The sequence below is a fragment of the Sturnira hondurensis genome, unplaced genomic scaffold (assembly GCF_014824575.4).
Source record: "Sturnira hondurensis isolate 20B ecotype Veracruz unplaced genomic scaffold, ASM1482457v3 Scaffold0012467, whole genome shotgun sequence".
Taxonomy (NCBI): Eukaryota; Metazoa; Chordata; class Mammalia; order Chiroptera; family Phyllostomidae; genus Sturnira; species Sturnira hondurensis.
The window spans coordinates 963,247-978,727 of NW_028085098.1; the positions used below are offsets into that span (position 1 = coordinate 963,247).

The 15,481-nt window shown below is 39.2% G+C and overlaps 1 protein-coding gene across 2 annotated transcripts in view; it reads left to right on the forward strand.

Moving 5' to 3' along the window:
- Window positions 1–15,481, forward strand: part of MYOM1 (myomesin 1) — a 154,821-nt gene that overhangs the window by 1,851 nt on the left and 137,489 nt on the right. The window lies entirely within an intron of this gene.

Consider the following 15,481-nt stretch of genomic DNA (forward strand, 5'->3'; position numbering starts at 1 on the left):
CCAGGCAAAGTGATGGGGGCAACTTTGCCTGCAAAGCCCCCCCCCCACCCCACCCCCGTCCACCACGGATTAAAGTGAAACTACCAAGACATGATCTGCTTGGGGAGGAGAGGTGCCCAATCTCTCAGAGGAGAAAGGCTAAGAGCCCTTACCTCAAGGGGCTTTTATTGGGTTCATTTGTGCAAGAATACAGGTAAGGATCAAACAATAGATAGCATTCAAAGAACTATGAGGGCTTATTCTCAGTCAGGGTCAGATAGCTAAAGAGCCTTAAAACTTTGAGGAACAAACTTCTTGCTTGGATCCTTATCATTTAAAGGAGAGCATTCTAACAAAGCAGGTTTCACAGGATTTTACATATTCTTTCTTAGGCCTGATCATCCCGGGTCCTGCTCTAGCTGGCAAGGGGCCGAACCACCTTCCCCCGTCATAGGTTTTTAGGCATAAGTGGATTATAGCCAGGAAGCGCTTCTCCCCAGATGGAAATGGGAACTTGGCTATGTCAGAATAGCCAAGGGGTGAGGGTCCATCACTCCCTCTTTGTTGTAGCCCCCTGAGTCCTTCCATGATGGCCTCCCAGGTGATCGTGTCTGGCTTAGCTTGCCCCCCTCTGAGGGACTGTACTCATCATAGACTAACCGACCAAACACTGGGGGCAGGGGACAAGCTTTGTCTCCTTAGTGGCTCACATTCTGGAGGTCACTCACTCAGCCTTAGCCACGGGGGCCAGTTACAACTCCTGAAACCAGGCAGAGTGGTTCTCAACAGCAGAGGGAGCAGTGTGCTTAATTGTCTGAAGGTGACCAGGAGGCAAATACTATTTTTAAGTTCACCCCAAGATTAATACCTAAAGCAAAAATTATGGTTTAGGCTTACTTTGAGAAATTCTTTAATTTCCTTATCTGAAAAGGGGCATAATAATAACGGCCACTATATTTAACCATTGTGATGATTAAGTGAGACAATCTATGTAAATTTCTTAGTGAGAAATCATCTTCGGTTGTGTTAAGGCACTGAAATTTGGAGTTTGTAGAGCAGTTACCCCACCCTGGCTAATTACTATACCAGTGCTTTGTCTGTGCTACTGGAGGAAACAAGCTGAATGGTCACACTTTACATTTAGTGGCCACAGTTTCTTGATGCTACCTTGATGCTCATGATATTTCTCTAGTTCTTTCATGCTTTTGCTCTCTTATATGTCAGTTTTATCATTTCTTCTTATACCTCTAACACCTCCCATCCTTGGTCTTAGTCTATAACCTTGTTTCTAGGTCACTGAGGAAAACAATGACTCCCACAAGCTCCCACCACCGTATCTACCTACCAGCCAGCATTTGTTCCCTTATGTGATTTTCAAGCTACTCTCTGAAATAGAGAGGAACCTTTCTTGCTCCTATGGAAAGGCAGTCCTCCACTTGCTCTTTGTCACTCCAATGATTCAGCTCTCTCCTGTATCGTCAGGTTCTCTCTCTTTATAATTATTTCCATCAACAAGTATGCTGTAATGTGTTCCAGCATAATGACTCCCCAAAGATGTCAACGTCCAAATCTCCAGAACCTGTGAATATATTAGGTTATGTGGCAAAAGGGAATTAAGGTTGATAATGAGCTGATCTTAAAATAGAGAAGTTATCCTCTGTTATCCCAGGGGACCCAGTGTAATCACAAGGGACCTTAAAAGTATAACAGGGAAGCAGGATAAGACCGTCAGAAGGAGGTATGAGTGTAGAAGCATGGTCAGAGTAATGCAGTGCTGCCGACTTTGAAGATGGAGGAAGGGGGACGTGAGCCAAGGAATGTGGGTGACCTCTAGAAGCTGGAAAAGACAAAAATGGATTCTCCCCCAGAGCCTCTACAAAGGAACACGGTCTTGCTGACATCTTGATTTTTGGCTCAGTGAGACCCAAGTTGAACTTCTAACTTACCAAATTGTAAGATCATTACCATGTGTTGTTTTAAGCCACTAAATTTGTGGTAATTTGTTATAGCAGTGATAGAAAACTAATACAGACAAAAACAACCCAAAACTCTCTTTCTGATGTATTTTCCCCCAGCTATTGTCCTATTTTTTGATTCCCCTTAACAAGACTCCTCAAAAGAGTCACCTATACTCACTGGCTCCAGTTCTTTCTTAAACCCTCTGTAATAAGGCTTTTCCCCCCAACCACTCCACAAAGTGTGGGCTTATCAAGGACACTGTTGACCTCAATATTATCTTGACCAATTCTCAGTCTTCAAACAGGTTTGATAAGGTGATGCGGACATTCACCTGCAGTGGATGAGATAGGAGACAAATTCACACAGACTACCGAGTCCTGTGGAGGCAAAGAGATGGCACGGCCACTCTCTCAAGAGGAGAGTGCCCCGACCCTTGCCTTGACAAGCTATTATTGGGTTCAGTTTGCACAGAAATAAAGCTCATCAATCATTGTCAGGCAGAATGATTAAATAAGAGATAACATTCAAAGAACTCTGAGGGCTTATTTTGAATCAGGGTCAGATGGTTAAAGGGCCACAAAACTTTGGGGAAACAAATTCATTTCAGGTTTGGAAACTTATCATTTAAATTGAGGGTATTGGCAAAGTAGATTTCATAGGATTTTATGCATTCTGTCTTAGGCCTGATCGCTCCTGGGAAACTCGCCCTTTCCAGCGTAGGGCCGCACCCACCTCTGGCACTGTTTCAAGCTTATGTCAGGCAGGGGAAGTAAGGCGGCCAAGGGGTGCGGGTCCATCAACTCCTTTTTCTGTAGCCCCCAAGTTCTTCCCTGGGGGCCTCCCATGATTGTGCCTGTCTTACGTCATTCCTCCCTTGAGGAATCTTACCCATCATTGGCTAACCAATCATGCATTGGGGCCAATCAGGGTGAAGTAAAAGGGGCAGAGATACTGCCCCTGCCAGGGAGATAAGCTTTGTCTCCTTAGTGGCTTATGGTCTGAAGGTCGCTCACTCAGCCTTAGCAATTGGGGGGGGTGGGCGTTTACAGCTTCTGAAACTAGTCAGGGCAATGACAACTAGTCAAGTGATAACCAACAATAAGGTTATCACTTCCTCATCTCTGAAACACTTTTCTTCATTTCCAAAATACTGCACTCTCCTGGTTTTCATCCTTCCTTATGGCTACTTTTCAGTCTACTTTACTAGTTTTTCTAATTTCCCCAGTCCCTTGGAATAGCCAAGGACTCAGTGCTTGGCTCTCTTTTCTGTCAACACTCCTTTGACAGCTGATTTCATTCACTCTCATGGCTTTAAAACTATATAAACAGTGATTGCTCCCAAGTATGTATCTCTGACCAAGACTTCTGCCTTGTACTTCGGACTCATTTATCTAAATATTCACTTGACATCTCCATCAGGAGGTCCAGTAGGCATCTCACCCTTCATTGTCTAATACAGATCTCTGAATCATGCCTCTAAAGCTTTGTCTTTCTGCTGTCTTCTCTAATGGCAATCCCATACTTTAAATTGCTCAGAAGAAAAACCTTTGATTCATTTTTGCCACTTCTTTTTCTTTCATGACCCTCATCTAACCTTCCAATAAAGTGTCTCCAGGGTCTAGAACAGTAATTAGTGCAGACCTGTTAAGTATTTTTCAAAATACATCAGAATATGATCCTAGTGAAAGGCATCTTCTGTCAAGCTTGTGTTACAGAAAAATGAAGCGACCGGACACCGAGGGTTCAGGAGCACGATCTTTATTTATGTGCACGGGCCCAGAGGAGGGTGATCTCCAAATTCTGAGCCCTGAACAAAGGGCTCTTGGGGTTTATATAGGCTAGCGGAAAGGGGGGCTTTTCTCTATCACCTGGATTTTTGCAAAGCCTTCTAACTGATCTTCTTACTTCCCATATGTTGTACTTCCATACTGCCAGAGTTATTCTTTTAAATAATGAGTTAGATCATGTCATTTTTCTGTTAAACACCCTGTAATGCTGCCTTACCTCATTGAGAGTGAAAGCCAAATGCTTTACAATGGTCTAGGAGGACCAAAGAGATCAGACTCTGGGAACTTCTCTGAGTTTATCTCCTACTGCCTGCCCTCTCCAGTTGCTCAGCCACAATGATCTTCTTGCTATTTCTTGAAGAAGTCAGGTTTTCCACATCAACACCTTTGCATTTCATGTTCCATCTGATTTCATTGATCCTTCTAATATTTTCATTTCTTTTTCCCTCAACTCTTTCATGCCTTTAATCAAATATCTTTATCTCAGTAACACCTTCTCTGGTCAGTATATTTAAACTTTTATTATTCATCTTCCACCTTCAGCATTTTCCTCCCTTGCTTTATTTTTTTTCCATTGCATTTGTTACCTGTGGCCTCAAAGATGCACTCAGTGTAGTAGAGGTTGTCTTTGTCCAGCTCGTTGTGGTTCTCTAGGAAGCTAAACCAGACACTGCCTGTTGTGATCTCAATGGGGAGTTCCTCCCTGGAGGCCAATTTGAACTGTTCCAGATCTTTAAGGATGATGCTGTTGGTCTGATCCTGGAGGAGGGTCTTGTACTTGGCCTTGATGCCTCCAGGCTGAGTGTGTAGGGCATGGGAACTAATTTTTTCAGTTTCTGATCAGCACCCAGAGCCTCCTCCTTGGCTCCCACTGCCCCAGAAATGTATTATTTTTAAATTGCTGATAGTACAGAGGATTCATAGAAGGTAAACCCGGGAAAAGAATGAATCACAATATCTGACAGATGGTCATGTCAATCATTGACATAAGGAACATGGGAAGAAATAGTTTAGAATGGGGAGCACAGTAATAGTAGGCAATGACCGTTTGAGGTACCGTCATACCCCGGTACTTGTCTGCTTCAGAACTCATCAAACCCTGTAGTTGTCATATTTTGATGAGAAAAGAAAAGTTTCAGCACTTGGTGCTTGCTTGGTACTCATGGGTTTTGGCACTTGTCCCAAGTTCTGGAATGAATTAATGGTGAGTACCAAGGCACCACTGTAGTGGATTAAAAGATAATAGTATTGAGGCTTTACCAAAGCAGTAGAAAGAGACAAAAAGAAAAGTATAGAGGAGCTGTCAAAAGTTATGGAGAATGTATTGAGATGATCCATTATGTATTCAATAGGAAATCCAGAACAAGATAAAAAAAAGAGGATGATGGAAAACAATATTAAAAGAGATAATGACTGAGAGTTTTCTAGAATTGAAAGAAAATCTAAAATCTTCAGGTTGAAAGTGCACTGTGAATATGAAGCAGGAAAAGTGAAAATAAAACTATCCCAAGTCACGTCACAGTGAAACTTCAGAACATCAAAGGTAAAAGGACAATAGTAAAAACGTCTGGAGAGAAAAGACAGATTGCCTGCACTGGATTGCCTACACAAGAATGAGGCCAGCAGTATGCTTTCCTCCAGCAACAATAGTAGATGCTGACGGTAGTGCAGTAATATCTTCCAAGTGCTGTGAAAAGCATCACCCACCCCTCACACAATGTATGTGTGTGGAATTGACTCACAAGATCCTTACAACTCCCAAAACATCAGGGGTGCTGGCCTTTCTAGACTCTCTCAGGTCTAAAATCGATCTTTTTTCCTCTTATAATCCTAAGTTCAATTATTAAGGAGTTAGTCACAAAATTGATTTCAAATGTCTTGATTTAGGATGTCCTGAATAGATCTTCTTACTATTAATATGCTCAGTCTTTGGGACAGCTGCCAGAATTCTGAAATAACACGACCTCATGTTTAACATTCTTTTGCACTAAAAACCACTAAATCAATGTTGATTGTCCTATATTTCTAATGTATGTTTGATTTACTTTCCAACTAGCTTGTAAACATATCCCATATTATTTTTACACTAGGTAAGGAGAAGTTTTTCAATGTATACTTTTAAAAATAATGTTATATTGAATTATTGAAATTATTATTTATGGAGCCAAGCACTCTGCTAAGTATTTTATTAGCATTACCTCTCAGTCATTGCCCTGCAAGGTAGTTACTGTCACATTCATTTTACAGATGAGGAACTTGAAGCTTAGGGAGCTTAGTAACCTGCCAAAGATGGTATTTTAGGGAAGAGAAAAGGCAGGAATCTGACACAGGTCTGTATGATTTCAAAACCTCTATGATACATTGATTAGTGAAGCATGCTAACTTTTGATAAGAATGACTGTGTTAATAATTTGGAGTGGGCCCTGGCTGGTGTAGCTCAGTGGATTGAGCACGGGCCTGCAAACCACACTATCGCGGTTCGATTCCCAGTCAGGGCACATGCCTGGGTTGCGGGCCGGTTTCCAGTGGGGGACACACCAGAGGCAACCGTGCATTGATGTTTCTCTCCCTCTCTCCTTCCCTTCCCCTCTAAAAATAAATAAATAAAATCTTAAAAAAAATAATTTGGAGTGGGAATATTTACCAAAAATGTTGACTTATTTCTTTGGTCTTCCCAGAGAAAGAAATTGTATGGTCTCTTATGGACTTTCTAGTAAGACAATGCCATTGAAATTAGTGCCTTAGAGAAATACCTACTTTGCCAGATAACTGTATTATTCTGAGTTTTTCTTACTCCTAGAGAAATAATGGTAAATGAAACTAATTTGTATGGACAATCTCCATTCCATATAACTTGTCAACATTTAACACAGAACACTCCTTCTGCATTGCTCCAAGGAGTAAATGCTGATTCAGTAAAGCATTAAAGCACTGGTCTAGCAGTATTACCCAGTAATCTGAAAGGTCAAAGAGCCAGAAATTATGTTTGAAGGAACTTTGCTGAGGTCAGTATTCTCCAGAGTTTTGCTGTATGCAACACAATCCATTACTTGCTTCAGGAAGAAGAAAGAATCATGATATGAAGGTAAATACATTTCCAAGAGTACCTTCTTCTCTTTGTATTCCCAGTACCTAGCACCCTGTCGGGCATGTCATCTGTGTTCATTAAAACCTAAATTAAAAATGTAAGCCTTATTCAAGAACTTTGGGGCAATGGTAGTAGAAAAAATGGGGAAGATTTAGGAAGCGGTTAAGTGAAGAAAATAGGTCTGTGTTGAAACTCAACTAGATAAATGTTATCAAATTTCTGTATGGCCTACCAGGTCCACAATGAAAGTTGTGGTACATTATCTTGGTACATAAGTAGTTGAGATGACCAGATTAGCCATAGGCAGGTTAGGTCTTGTTTGGACACATAAACTTAATAAAAATCACTGTCCAAGGCAGAGGAGAACAATGAATGAAATCTTTTACATTAATCCTTAAAGTACTTTTTCTATTTATACTCTTTTCATATGAAATGCCTCAGGCTTCAATTAAAATAATGTATAATAGTTACACTAAATTTACATTATGTAGGAATAATTATGTGTGTGTGTAAACTAACATTAGCATTCTTGCCTAATGTAAAGTCCTTTACATGACTTTAAAACATTAGAAATGTTACAAAGGAACAAAATTCCAAACCTCCACACTAGATAGTATTAGGCTTAAAAATAGAAACATTGACTGAGGAATGAAAAATATTAATAGAAATAGAATTAAAACTATAAGCCTCAGCATTTGACTTCAAGTGTAATGAACATGGTGAGAGAAATAACTATTTATGAAATGCCATTGAAAATATAATATGAAAAGTGATAAAAATAAACTTAAAATTTTCTTAGCATATACTACAAATATTGTTATAGTTAAGTATAAAACACAAAGCATAGTAATTTGAATGAAGAGAATTGTATATCTTGGCTGGGGAGAAGAATATAAGTAGTTTAAATGCTTTAAACTGCAGTATCATTGGCATACAGTAAACTCCACATACTTAAAGCATACAATGCGGCAAATTTTGACACATCTATACACGTGTGAAACCATCACCACAATCAAGATACTGCACATACCCTTCACCCCCAGGGTTTCCTCGTGCCCGTTTGTAATCCATTCCACTCGACTCCTCCCACTTCTGCCTTCCCTCATCCCCAGGCAACGACTAATCTGTCACTTTAGTTTGCACAAATGTAAGATTTGACTGGAGAAAGTGTTACTGATTATAAGATTGATGGCTCTACTTCTATAAAAGTCAAATTGTAATGAAAAAAGCAAGGAAAGAATTGAAATGGAAACATTTTGTAATAAATATGATAAATAAGAGCTCAATATCCAGAATATTTTAAAGATTTAATAAAAAGTGTTTTTATTTTGGCTTGTTTGATAGCAAGGAACAGAGATACAGTCCAATTAGCACAAGAAAAAGGATACATAGTTTAAAAATATACATGACCTGGATCTCAAGAAGAGGGTTGCTAAAAAGAGAGGTAGCTTGACAGACTGACTCTGGTTTTCCTCACATAGGACAAATGGTTGTTCCCTAAGTGCACCTGCTTCTTTAAGCTCACTTATTTTATTTTCTATCTGCCAACTGCCTTTCTCTGCTAACCTTAGTCTGGTCCCTCATAATTTCAGCTTGCCATGGCTCTTCTGACTCCAGATATACCCATGGCATCTCTTGGTTCAGACTTTTTGACTTTTACTCCTGTTAATCACATCAATGCTCAGTATTTGAGAATTTAAGAGATGAATATGATTGGCTTGGCTCACGTTTTTAACCCAGGCCATACATCCAAGTTGCTGGCCAGGATATATATCAATTATTTTGGGGTCTGAAATAACCCATCGCCTCTGGTCCGAGAACAGGAATCAAGTGCTACAAAACAAGAGCAGGTGCTGTGGGCAGGGCAGGCATCGGATGCGTACCTGTGTAGGAAAGGAAATGGAGCTCTAGAGCCAGATGGGGCTTGGGTCAAACCCGGGTTTCTTGGTTGGGGAGAAGAATAAAAGCTATGTGACTTTGGGTAACTTGCCTAATGCTATCCTCTGAACCTCAGTTTTCTCATTTATAATGTTGGGATGATAACTGCTTTGTCAGATTTTGTGAAAAAAATGTGTAAAGCATGATACAGTTATCTAGCCCACAGTAGGTCTCAATTAATGATAGCTTTTCTATTTTATGTTAGTTATTTTATTATTATATTAACAGATTAATAATTATCTCAGGAAAAATAATCTCTGGGCAAAAGTCAAAAGATCTCTCACACAAAAGGAAGACCAAATAGTTAGCTAACACTGAAGGAGATGTCCAGCCTCACAAGTTTTTTTTTAAGTATTTAGAGAAAGACTTAATGTGATCACATCATAAGGTATATAAGTGTTGGAGCACTATGTTGTACACCTGAATCTAATATTGTATGCCAACTATAATTTTAAAAAATTTTAAATAAAAATAGCTATGAGGTATATCTCACATCTGTTAAACTTAATAAAATAAATTAAATTATACATTCCAATATTGGTAGAGCAATGAAGAAAGATTCCAGTTGGTAGTGGCTTATAGATTAGCTTGACAATTCCAAATAGCAATCTCACAAAACATAGTCTTCAATTCATAGTCCCCTTCTGGGGGATTTCTTCCCAAGGAAGTATTTGAAAAGACAAACTTCTATTTGTAAAAATGTTTATTTTTTTGAAAAGATTTTATTTATTTTCAGAGAGAGGGGTGAGGGGAAGAAAGAGTGGGAGAGAAACATCAATATATAGTTGCTTCTCACATGCCCCCAACTGGCCCACAACCCAGGCATGTGCTTTGACCAGGAATCAGACCAGCAACCTTTTGGTTTGCAGGCTGGCAATCCATCCACTGAGCCACACCAGCCAGGGCTGTACAAAATATTTATAGCTCTCTTTTTAATTCAGACGTACTTTATCATTTTAGGACTGAAAGAGATGTAAAAGATTATTCTTCCTATTGGCCTGGACATAGAATCATTTAGGGGATTTTAAGAACACTCTTTCTTGCAGCTGGTGGGTGGGTGGTCCCATATTTGTGTGTGGATAAAACGAGAGTAACAAGTGGGGGGTGAGACAGACTGCATACCCAGGGTTCAGCATGGGGAAATAAGGCATCAAAACCTCTGACTGAGAAAACCTGTGTGGGTTGAAGCAGCAGGAGAAACTCCCAGCCTCACAGGAGAGTTCACAGGAGAGACCCACAGGATTCCAGGATGTATATAAAACCACCTACCCAGTAATCAGCACTAGAAGGGCCCAATTTGCTTGTGAGTAGCAGGGGAGGTGACTGAAAGCTGGCCAAGAGCCAAGCAAGTGGCATTTTTCCCTCTTGGACGTCCCCTGCTGCCCCACATACAGCACCACAATGCAGCAAAAGTGGGTTGCCCCGCCCTGGTGAACACCGAAGCTTCCACCCCTTACTATATAACAAGTGTCCCAAGACAAGAAATTGTGGCCCAAAAGAAAGAACAGATCAAAGCTCCAGAAAAAATACAACTAAGTGATGAAGACATAGCCAACCTATCAGATGCTGCCGCGGTCCAGCCGCAGCCCATCTAAGGGTCCTCAGGTGAGAGTAGGCATCGGCGCTGGGTAACAGGCAACTACACAGCTCAAAGGCAGGTGAAGCACTGTTCCGTTTATTGCAAGTACAAGCTGATTTTTTATATTTTCATTTTTGGCATAGATTAACATTTACAGGTGTATAGCATGATCAGTTAAGCAGAAAAAATCAATACAACAGTAACCAGGAAAAGTACGAAAGTTCCCATAGTTTCAGTTATGTTAAACAAAAGTTATTTTGACCAGGAAAACCATTAATCAGACAATTTGAAATAGTTCTATGTATACAGTTTGAATGTCTTATTGTTTATTAAAGTTCTCAGAAATTGTCATTGGCAACAGGTACGCTAGACCAAGCAGAGGTTAGGAAATACACAATAAGCCTTGGTAATATCTAACTTAGCTATCTATCTTGCTGTCTAAAATGTTTTTTGTATACTGAGGACTCTGACTCCTTGGTAGTTGTTTCTAAGTGCTTAGTTTGTAATGGCTAACCAGCTTCTTCTGTTTTTATGCCTGTCTAATTCTAATTGATATATATTCCTATTCAAGGTAAAGGAGGGGCTGTTATTCTAACAAATCTTTAATAATCAGGGGCTATTTTCTAAAGGGGTTTTTGCTATTCTATGAGGCAGTTCTATGGGAATACATATTTTCCCCTGAACTGTTCTTTCTTGGGTGGCTTTCACAGGAACAAATAAGTAAAGTACGATGCCTTAAATCAGCCAAGGTGATATTGCTTAGGACTTGAGCCAACTGTTGTTTTTTCTCTGAGAGTGGTCATTAATTCTAGGAGATTCCAAATTATCAGAAGTGTAAAGGTTAGAATACTAAGAAACAGTAAGAATAAAAGCAACACCATATATACATTAATGCCACATCTGTCCTGCTGGAAAACGCTTCTGTGAAGCCGTCATCTCCAAGTCGTGACTGTGTCAACCGACATGGCTAGAAAATGCTTCTGTGAAGCCTTTGTCCCCAAGCCATGACTGTGTCAGCCGACCTGGTTAGCATTGGACGTGGCATCCCCAGGCCGTGACTGTGTCAGCCGACCTGGTTAGCATCGGCCGTGGCAAGATGCAGAGTTCAAAACGCTAGTAATCAGGATGTTCATAGAAATGATTGAGTATGGTTGCAAAATTGAGGAATAAATGAAGGCTATGCTAAGTGAAATAAAGGAAAATATACAGGAAACCAACAGTGACAGGAAGGAAGCTGAGACTCTAATCAATGATTTGGACCAGAAGGAAGAAATAAACATTCAACTAGAACAGAATGAAGAAACAAGAATTCAGAAAAATGAGGAGAGGCTTAGAAACCTCTAGGACATCTATTAACGTTCCAACATCTGAATCATAGGGGTGCCTGAAGGAGAAGAGGAAGAGCAAGAAATGGAAAACACAGTGAAGGAGAACTTCCCCAGTCTGGCAAAGGAAATAGACTTCCAGGAAATCCAGGAAGCTCAGACAGTCCCAAAGAAGTTGGACCCAAGAAGGAACACACCAAGGCACATCATAATTACATTAGCCAAGATTAAAATGAAGGAGAGAATCCTAGAAGCAGCAAGAGATAAGGGGACAGTCACCTACAAAGGAGTACCCATCAGACTGTCAGCGGATTTCTCAAAAGAGACCTTACAGGCAAGAAGGGGCTGGAAAGAAGTATTCCAAGTCATGAAATCCAAAGACCTACAGCCAAGATTGCTTTATCCAGCAAAACTTTCATTTAGAATGGAAGGACAGATAAAGTGCTTCTCAGATAAGGTCAAGTTCAAGGAGTTCATCATCACCAAGCCCTTATTATATGAAACATTAAAGGGACTTATCTAAGAAGAAGATAAAAAACATGTACAATGAAATGACAGCAAACTTGCAATTATTAACAACCACACCTAAAACAAAAATAAACTAAGCAAACAACTAGAACAGGAACAGAACCACAGAAATGGAGATCATATGGAGGGTTAGCAACAGGGGAGTGGAAGGAGGAGAAGTGGAGGGAAGGTACAGAGAATAAGTAGCACAGATGGTAGGTAGAAAATAGACAGGGGGAGGGCAAGAATAGTGTGGGAAATATAGAAGCTAAAGAACTTAAAAGTATGACACATGAACATGAACTAAAGGGGGGAATGTGGGTGGAGAGGATGTGCAAGGTGGAGAGTAGTGAGGGGGGAAATGGGGCAACTCTAATAGAATAATCCAAAAAATATACTTAAAAAAAAGAAATATTCAAAGTCATGAAAAACAGAGACCTACAGCCAAGATTACTCTACCCAGCAAAGTTATCATATAGAATTAAAGGGCAGATGAACAGCTTCCCAGACAAGAAACAACTAAAGGAATTTATTATCACCAAATTATTATTATGTGAAATGTTAAAAGGACTTACTTATTTAAGAAAATATTGCCATATGGAAGGTGGGTATGGGTTAGTGGGTGAAGAGATGAGAGGATTAATAAGTACAAATTGGTAGTCACAGAATAGCCATGGGGCTGTAAAATATAGCATAAGGAATGAACTAGCCAGAGAACATATATGCATAACCCATGGACATGGACAATGGTGTGGGGATTGCCTGAGGGAGTGGTGGGGCTGGGTGGGAGGGTAGCAAAGGGGGGCAAAAATTGGGAGAAGTGTAATAGCATAATCAATAAAATATAATTTAAAAATAAAAATAAAAGTTTTCTGGGAATTTTAAAATCGAGAGTTGTTAACATTTCATTAAATTTCCAGAATAACTACACATTTATAGGGCATTATGATTAAATCAGAGTAATCAACAAAATGACTATAGCTCTATAAGAAATTATAATTAAATCACAATAATTCATTTATATGAGCCCAACTAAATTTTTAAATTTTTACTTTTGTCATGTAGTACACCACAGTATGTAGTTTATTACATGGGCAATTATATTTGGGATAAATATTTTGTTAGAAAAAACCACATCTAGACGATGCTATAGCAGAAAAATCACTTAGGTTTTTCTCATACTTCTTTTGTCAATTTTGCATATTTATTTGAAATAAACTCCTTGACTATCACTAGGATCCTGAGTGTAAATAAATAAATTATAATTTAGTTTTTCCACAAGTGGGTATGGACTTGTCTCATTCCTAACAGGGATCAAAGTTCAGTAAATATGTTAATCTATTGATATTTGTAGCCTTATGTCTTACATCTGGGGTACTTTGTAACCCAGTACATCTTTATCTAATAAATAGTAGTCTGTTTCATAGGAAATATAACTAAAACTCTTCTTTGGTGATACTTCTTCCTTCTACTGGATGTTAGTGGCACATGGCTCCTTCTCTATCTAACTACAATATACATGTATGCATCCACACATACATACATACACATACACACACACACACACAACTAAATGGTTGAAAACCAGTATAATATGTTATATAGATTAGGCTCTGTGTAGAATAGACGTAGGCTTGAATCTTCTGTCACATTCTACAACAGCTATGTGACTCTCCCTAAATCTCAATTTCGTAGCCCATAAAAAGTTTTTATGTGCATAATGATCAAATAGATACTGTAAAACGGCATTAATGCCTAGCGTACAGCAACTGGCCATTCGCTATTATGATGATGATTTATATTTCTTATTTTTGTTCATATTTCCTCATTTTTGCTCTGAGAAGATTTGTAGCAATTTGCAATGTTCTCTAGAAAAAGAGCTCACTGGGAACCACTCCAGTGGCTGATGGGAACATTCGGCAGCACCACTGTCATTCTGTTTGGGATGTCCAGGGAACAAACGAGTCCTTGGGGGACAAAAAGCTTGGGAAATTTTCCTATGGATTCCAGAAAGCTAAAATGTCCATATACACACCCACACGAGGTGTATTTACATAAAGAAATGCCAGGTTGAATTTGATCAAAACTAAGTAGAATACATTCTTTCATATACTTTGGGTAGCTCACAAGCTGACCATCAGTTATAAGTGGAGGCCTATACTGCACCTGAAAAACTGTTTCAAAATATCTAGCTTATTATAAACCAAGTATCACTGCAGAGACACACAGCAATGCTTGACAAAAAGCTCACAAGCTTTGGAACTCAAATATTTCTGAATGTACAAGTATTGCATTTATGTCATTTACTGGCTATGCACTTTCTGGCAAATGATTTGGCCACTTGAAACCTCTGTTTCCTCAGCTAGAAAATGAAATTGATGATACCTACCTTTTCGGGTATTGTGAGAAATACTGAGGTAATGTATGTAAAGTGCTTACCACAGCTTCTGGCAACACGCCAACTGTCGTTATCATCAAGGAAGTACTTGTAAAGCAGACTACTATATTGGGTCTGTTCAGTATTTTGATAGATGCAAGTGATTGTATTTAGTTGATATATTAGTACTATCAGAACATAAGCTACTCAATACATCTAATCTGAACAATGAGCTTTTAAATTATTATTGTCAGTTAATAATTTGACATTTACCGAGTCTTTATTCTGTGGCAATCATTGTGTTAAATCTTTCTCTGTATTATCGCATTTAATGTCCACAGCAGTCCCATGATTTGGATGTTGTTACCCCAATTTTATAAAGAAGGCAAATGAAGGCTAAGGATAAGAAGTAAAATGCTTGAGGTTATATGGCTATTAAGTGCCATCGATGGCCTGGAATCTACATTTGGTATGAATCCGAAGCAGGGGCCCTAACTACCAGGTTTTACTACCTCCTCCTTAGTTATACAGCCTAAAAAACACAAAGAAAGAAAATCTTTTGTTAGACAGAATGACTCTACTTTGCCTTCAGGAAAAGTAAAACATTTTGGTTCTCACAGGCTTTACTTAATGAATAGAGAGTCAGATATTCAAACCTGAAGCTGTGACTTTGTAAATTTTCTTGAAATGGAAAAAACCATGACTGTATCAAGCCACAATTGCTTCCATGTGTAACCCACTTCTTTCTTGTTTTGCCTCTAGTTAGCCGCTAGCTCTTTTTTTCACCTTGTGTCTTTTAAATGCACTCTACATGTGTTATGAACAGCACACCCAGAAACATGTCTTGGCATTAAAATTCCATGAAGTCCATGTGGGGAATCAGATGACTACCCTTATTTTTAGCTCTCAACGCAAACCACTCTTTCTGTTGCACTTTTAAAT